Consider the following 6397-nt stretch of genomic DNA (forward strand, 5'->3'; position numbering starts at 1 on the left):
CAAAGAAAAACTTAACATATATTATCAAGGAAAATTACTTTATTACCCACTTATGTGTTTTCCTTTACAAAATTACCCACCAAAAGTTTCAGTTAACAAAAATACCCAAAATTAGATTTTTCTCTACAAAATTACCCACTTAAAGTTTAAGTTAACAAAAATACCCAAAATTGAGTTTGGGTTTTCAAAACTACCCACACAAAGTTTCAGTAATAAAAAAATACATGATTATATGTGGAAGATGAAGACTCACTATTTTGGGTAGTTTTGTAAATCCAAACCTTATTTTGGGTATTTTTGTTAACTGAAACTTTGGGTGGGTAGTTTTGTAAATCTAAACCCAATTTTGGGTATTTTTGTTAACCAAAACTTTTTGTGGGTAATTTTGTAAAGGAAAACCCAAAAGTGGGTAATCATGTAATTTTTCCTATTATCAAAATAAGCAATATTTACATAACCGACTTAGCACTACCACTCAAGTCGGCAAGGAACAGATGAGAAGCAAAAAGGGCCTAATGTCCCACAAAATAGACATGTAGACATGTGATTGTTGATAGGGGTGTTAATCGATTGGGTTGGGTCGGTCTCGGTCGGGTTTAATAAGGTTTGAACAATTGGAAGCCTTGCACCTTAAACGTCGGTTTAAATAAATAGGTCTCGCTTTGGAGGGCATGATATGGTTTTTAATCGGGTCAGTCGGTGTTGGGCTTTAATTAGGATACCTTAAATGGGTCTTAACCGGGCTTTAATTAGGCTATTGACCTATTTAAGTCTAGACGGGCTCTAAACGGACTTTAAACATGTCTACCTTAAAATTTTTTACTTAAGTAAGTTGAAGGTCCAAAAATATGTGACGAAAATCTTTAATAAATAAGAGAAATGATATGAGAATGTGGTTGTTCTTACAAAAAATAAAAAGAGATTATGCCCGTTACGACTTACAAAACAAAGCTTAATTAAATCAAATTCTACTTCTAATCCAAAGCATATGATAAGAAAGCTTAATTAGTTTCCTACTAGCAGTGGCAAAATAAAAATTTTATGTAGTATTAAAGGGGGTTGAGCTACAATGAGTCAGTTCATATCAGGAGTATAAACGTGTCGGTTCAGTCAGACGCTCGAAGGGCTAGCTACCTACACCATGAACGCTCGTTTAATAAACGTGTCAAGCCCAACACATTTATTAATTGGGCCAATCCAGGTCAGGCCGTAAACATGTCGGGCTCAATAGGGCCTACCGGTGCGGGTTCAAAATTGATACCGTTAATTGTTGATACCATGAGAAGTAAAATGATCAGCAACTTTCTTACATTCTCTAGAAGAGTGTTGTAAAGTAATATAAGGAAAAGTGGAGGTTAGACACTGGCAATTAGGGGTGTCAATTCGTGGTCCGACCCGACTAAACCAATCGGGACCGATCGTTTATAGACCAACCTGGTCCAGACCTTTTATTAAACGTGTCGGGCTTGAGCCCAGCCCGTTTACAAACGGTCGGTCTCGGTTTTGCTACTTGGACCGTCGGGCACCTAACCGAGACCGATCGAATAACACCCGATCGAGACCGGCCTATTGTGCACCAGCCTATCCTGATCCTTTAATGATTATAGAATACCTATTTTACCCCCCAAATTAAAGAGTAAAAATTAAAAAATAAAAATATGTTCACATTTTAAATAATTGTTATATTTGGTATCATTTATTGATTTATTGTCATTTTTTTGGGCTTGCATGAGTGGGCTGAAATATAAGAGCACATTTTAAAGAGGGTCCGTTTAAAAACCGGTTAAAGCCTGTTTAACATTAAACATATCCGTAGCCCGATTATAGCTCGAGTTATTCATGCCCTCAATAACTAAGCTCGATTAGTTAAATAGGAGGACACGGTGCAGCCTTTGAAAGTCTTCAAGCCCGATTAAGCCCGATCGAAATCAGACCTGCCCGACCAGTTGACACCCCTGCTGGCAATCTTCAATAATATTATAGATATTTTCCATAGCAAGCAAATGAGGCTCCATTCAAGAGCGAAACTTGGTTGTTGTCTAGGTTGCAGCTACCACTCAAGGGGAATGAAATCTCAGGGGTATTGATGGAAAAATTTACCCAAGATGGGTATTTTCAAAAAATGTCATTGGGATTCCATTCCCTTGATTGCTACCATGGGCTGCAACCCAAGCATCAACAATTTTTCCTTCCATTCAAAATATTGATAATCATCAAATTTATCACTTTCTATAATAACCTCATTCGAGTCACGTTCAATAGAAAGTGAGAGAGCTTTTCCTTACAGCAAATGCTTCTGCAATATAAGTATAGCTTTGGCCAATAAATGAAGAGAATCTTCAAAATAAAGTGCCTTGAGAATCTCTGCAAACTCCACCAATAGCAGTTGAACCCAGGCATTCAAGGGCAGACCCATCCACATCAATTTCAAGATACCAGAAGGTGGGAAATTCCATGTACAATAAACTGGAATTCTTGAAAGATTAATTGGAACTTTTCTTGAGCAATATTCTGTAGTAAAAATGAATAGCATTGTTGGCAACTCTCATAGCAGTATTTGGATGGTTTCTGAAAGTGATACTTAAATAGGCTAACGACATGTGCCATAAGACCTCAGTGATCAGAGAATTAAACCAAATATTATCCTTCTTTGAGCATCTTAAAGCAAGGAGCAAAAAAGAAAATGGTGATCCTATTGAAAATTTTCAAGTCCACAAAATGGACAATTGGTTTGAAGATTCATCCTCTCGAGTTTAACACAGTTGGAATGAGAATTTTTTCCAACAAAATTTTTTAGACCATCATGTGAGCTTTAGGAGTAAACTAGAGATGTCAACTTTAGAGCCAGATTGGGTTGGAGTCATTGCCTTTAGGATTTAAAGTAAGTCGATAAGCTGATTATACAGAAAATTCTCCAAATATAGTAAAAGGCCAAACCCAAGTGTCTTCATTGTGGGACGTGGAGATAGGAATTGAAGATATAGAATTAACCATATCAGAAGGCCCCCATTGACGGAGCTTTGGAAGATTCTAGGTATAGGAAGAGAAATCTTTAAAATTAGCTACAAAAGAAGGAGCCCCGTCAGGCAAGGGAAAAGGCACGGCAAGAAGCTTATAGTTAGGGATCCAAGGGCCAATCCACGTGTTAATGGAATAACCATGACCAAGTTTGATATAAAGACCTTGTAGAAGAAGGCTTTTACCAAAGATAATGGACTTCCAACCCCTGGACGATGAAGATAGACAATCAGCTTTCAAAAGAAAGGAAAAAATAAGAAAGTACTTAGCTTTCATGATGCAGCCCCAAAAAGATTGATCTGGATGAAGCAGTTCCCAGACTTTTTTATCCAAAAGAGCTTGTTGGTTTATGGGCAGGGACAATTTGATAATAAGACCTTCAGATTTTTTGGAGTTACATATTTGTATTTTTTTTTTGTTAACCAAGGTGTCTGGGGGGCCAGCTTACGCACACCTCAACTAATCCTCGGGGATACTAGCACAGCAACCCATCGCAATGATCTCCACTTAAATCGCAGATGCACAGATGAGGAATCGAACCTGAGACCATACGCCTAATCCACACAATCCCCAGTTCGCCCTAACTATCTGGGCAACCCAGGGGTGGGTGGAGTTACATATATGTTTGCATCCAATAAAAGAGATCATTTTTTTTTTCTCCCACTGACCAGAAAAAACTTCTACTCGAAGAGTCCAACAGAGAGAGAGAGAGAATTGAACTTGGCAGCTTAAAACATGACATAAAATGAAGAGCAAGAGCCGATAATGTTGATTGAATTAATACTTGCTTTCCAACTGGGCTAAGAAACTTGGATTTCTAATGTGAAAGGCGGGATCAAACTCTTAAGAGCAGCTCACTACATTGATTCTTTGTGATCCTTTTGTGAGTGAAAGGAACACCAAAATAAGAGCCAATAGCAAGATTGGAGAGGATATTGAATCTCTCAAAAATTAATCTCTTTAGAAGAGAAGAAACAGTAGGACCGAACTGGGCTTTGGTTTTTTGGAGATTGAGTTCTTGTCCCAAGAAAGAGCAATACTGAGATGTGATCGATTGAATTCTCTACGCTCTTGACAAGTAGCTCGACCAAAAAAATTAAGTCATTTGCGAATGCCATATGAAAGATAGGTTCTCCAATCCTTGATGGTTTGATACCATGAATTCTAAGATATAAAGCCCTTGAGAAATGAGAAGTAACACTTCAGCACACAAGATGAATAGATATGATGAGAGAGGATCCCCTTTGTCACAGACTTCTTGATGGTTCAAAGAATTGAAGGGGAGAGCCATTAAGAAGCGGAAAAAAATCGTCTGCAATTCCGATCTCGTACAATTCGGTGAAATACCACCTTCAGGGGGTGACACGTGTATTGATACCAATGCAATGGTCCAGATCTGATTTAAATGTCTCTTCACTGATTTAATGTTTTATTAGTTGTACCAGATCTGGACCATTGTATTGGTATCAATACACGTGTTACTGCCTGAAGGTGGTATTGCATAGAATTGTACGAGATCGGAATTGCAGACGATTTTAACCCTTAAGAAGCACAGCTAAATGGATGGATTTCCCACAAAACATAATAAGCTTAACCCATTGAGGATCAAACCCAAGATCAGATGAAATGCCATTCCAAACGATCGTAAGCTTTACTCATGTCTAGCTTTATGCTCATGAAACCATATCGACCTCTTCTCTTGCAATTCATGGTATGTAAGATATCATGACCCACAAGGATATCCATCTTGGATGTGATGGCCCTTGATAAAGCTGTTTTGATTTAATGAGACCACCTTCTTGATAATGGGATGAAGACGATTGACAAAATAATCATAGAAATGATTTTATATGTAACTTCAAAGCTTTTGTAGAAAAAATCATCTTATTGCACAAACCGCATGGAAACCTCGTCTCCTTCGCACTGACCATAGATCATAGTTAAAGGTGTCTATTTCTTCACCCCAAACAAAAAAATAATTAATTAGTTGCCTCTTAATTAGGATAAGTGATAGTAATCAAAATAAAGAAGGAAAATTTATCTCACTCCTTTATATTTGGTATAAATTTATTCAAACTCTCTTGTTTCAAACTTTTTTTTTTCCTTCTTTTTTCCTTTTGATTCCTTAGAAAAGCAAATTTTCTCGTCTTTATTCCCATGGCCTTCTTTGGCTCTCAGGTAGTTCACCTCTACCTTTCGCTCCAATAATATCTTGTAGACAACTCATTTTATCACACCCAAGGCACAAATGATAGAAGATGAACTAGTGCTTTGGAGTAGTAGGAAAAGTCCAACTCATGAATTAAGGAGTTTTATGTAATCTCAAACACCTTTAGAATCATATCTGAAAAAGAGTTACCAAAATACGCATTGAGGGTTGATTAGTAAAAAAAAAAAAATTGATTAAATAACCTTAAAATCATTTCAAATTTATGAATTAAGTGGAATTCATGGATAAAAAAAAAATCCTTATATTAAAAAATGAATTAAAAATTATTTGAATGATTATTATTTTGAAAAAAAAATTGGCTTTGCGGGACCCACTTTCAAAAACAATATTCTTGGCCACATGGACCCCAAATTTCATATCATTGAAGAGAAATTGAAATAAGCCTTTCAATGCATTTTGAATCGTCAAGTTCATATTTGTATATTAAACCAAATCTTGATAAGATAAATTGACCCATGGACGATTTATATATGTCGAAGAGTCCAAAGGAAGATCTAGAGTCAAGAAACCTCGACTAAGCACAAACTAAACTTGGATTAAATTAGTTCAAATACTTTGCATACATATCTTATCCGAAGTTCAATGGATTTCAATGAGAATTGATTCCTTACATTGTTGGAAGGGCAAGAAGGCCTTCTATAGCTTATACATAGACAACATACCACATTCTTAAGCACATGCTGCAACTATGAGTTGAGATTTCGAGTTTGTTGTGATCTTTGCTTTTCACCTAGTTTCCACCAACAAAACCTAGTTATATTGCTACTGAGGTGAGTTTTCTTTATACTTCTTGTTGGAACAAAGGTTGCTTTATGAACAATCTTTGATTTTAATGGCTTATTTGTTTTTGTGATCACATTCTATTTGTATGTGTGAAATAACCATTTGTTTTTACGAGTGTTTTATTGAGTATACATGGTCCAAAAATTAAGAAGCCTATCCTTGAGCCCAAGCATCAAGCTGGAGGTATCAAGGTTTTCAAGAGATTTTATCATAAAGTATGGAGCATAAACTTGGAAATCAACTGAAACCACTTATGAGGATTTAAACAAGTCGTGCCAAAACTTGATGAACATTTGATGCTAGCCTAAATGTGTTTCTATGATGATTTTTTTTTTTTTTTTTTATTTTTTTTTTTTTTTTTGTAAT

The sequence above is a fragment of the Macadamia integrifolia genome, chromosome 8, assembly GCF_013358625.1.
Source record: "Macadamia integrifolia cultivar HAES 741 chromosome 8, SCU_Mint_v3, whole genome shotgun sequence".
Taxonomy (NCBI): domain Eukaryota; kingdom Viridiplantae; phylum Streptophyta; class Magnoliopsida; order Proteales; family Proteaceae; genus Macadamia; species Macadamia integrifolia.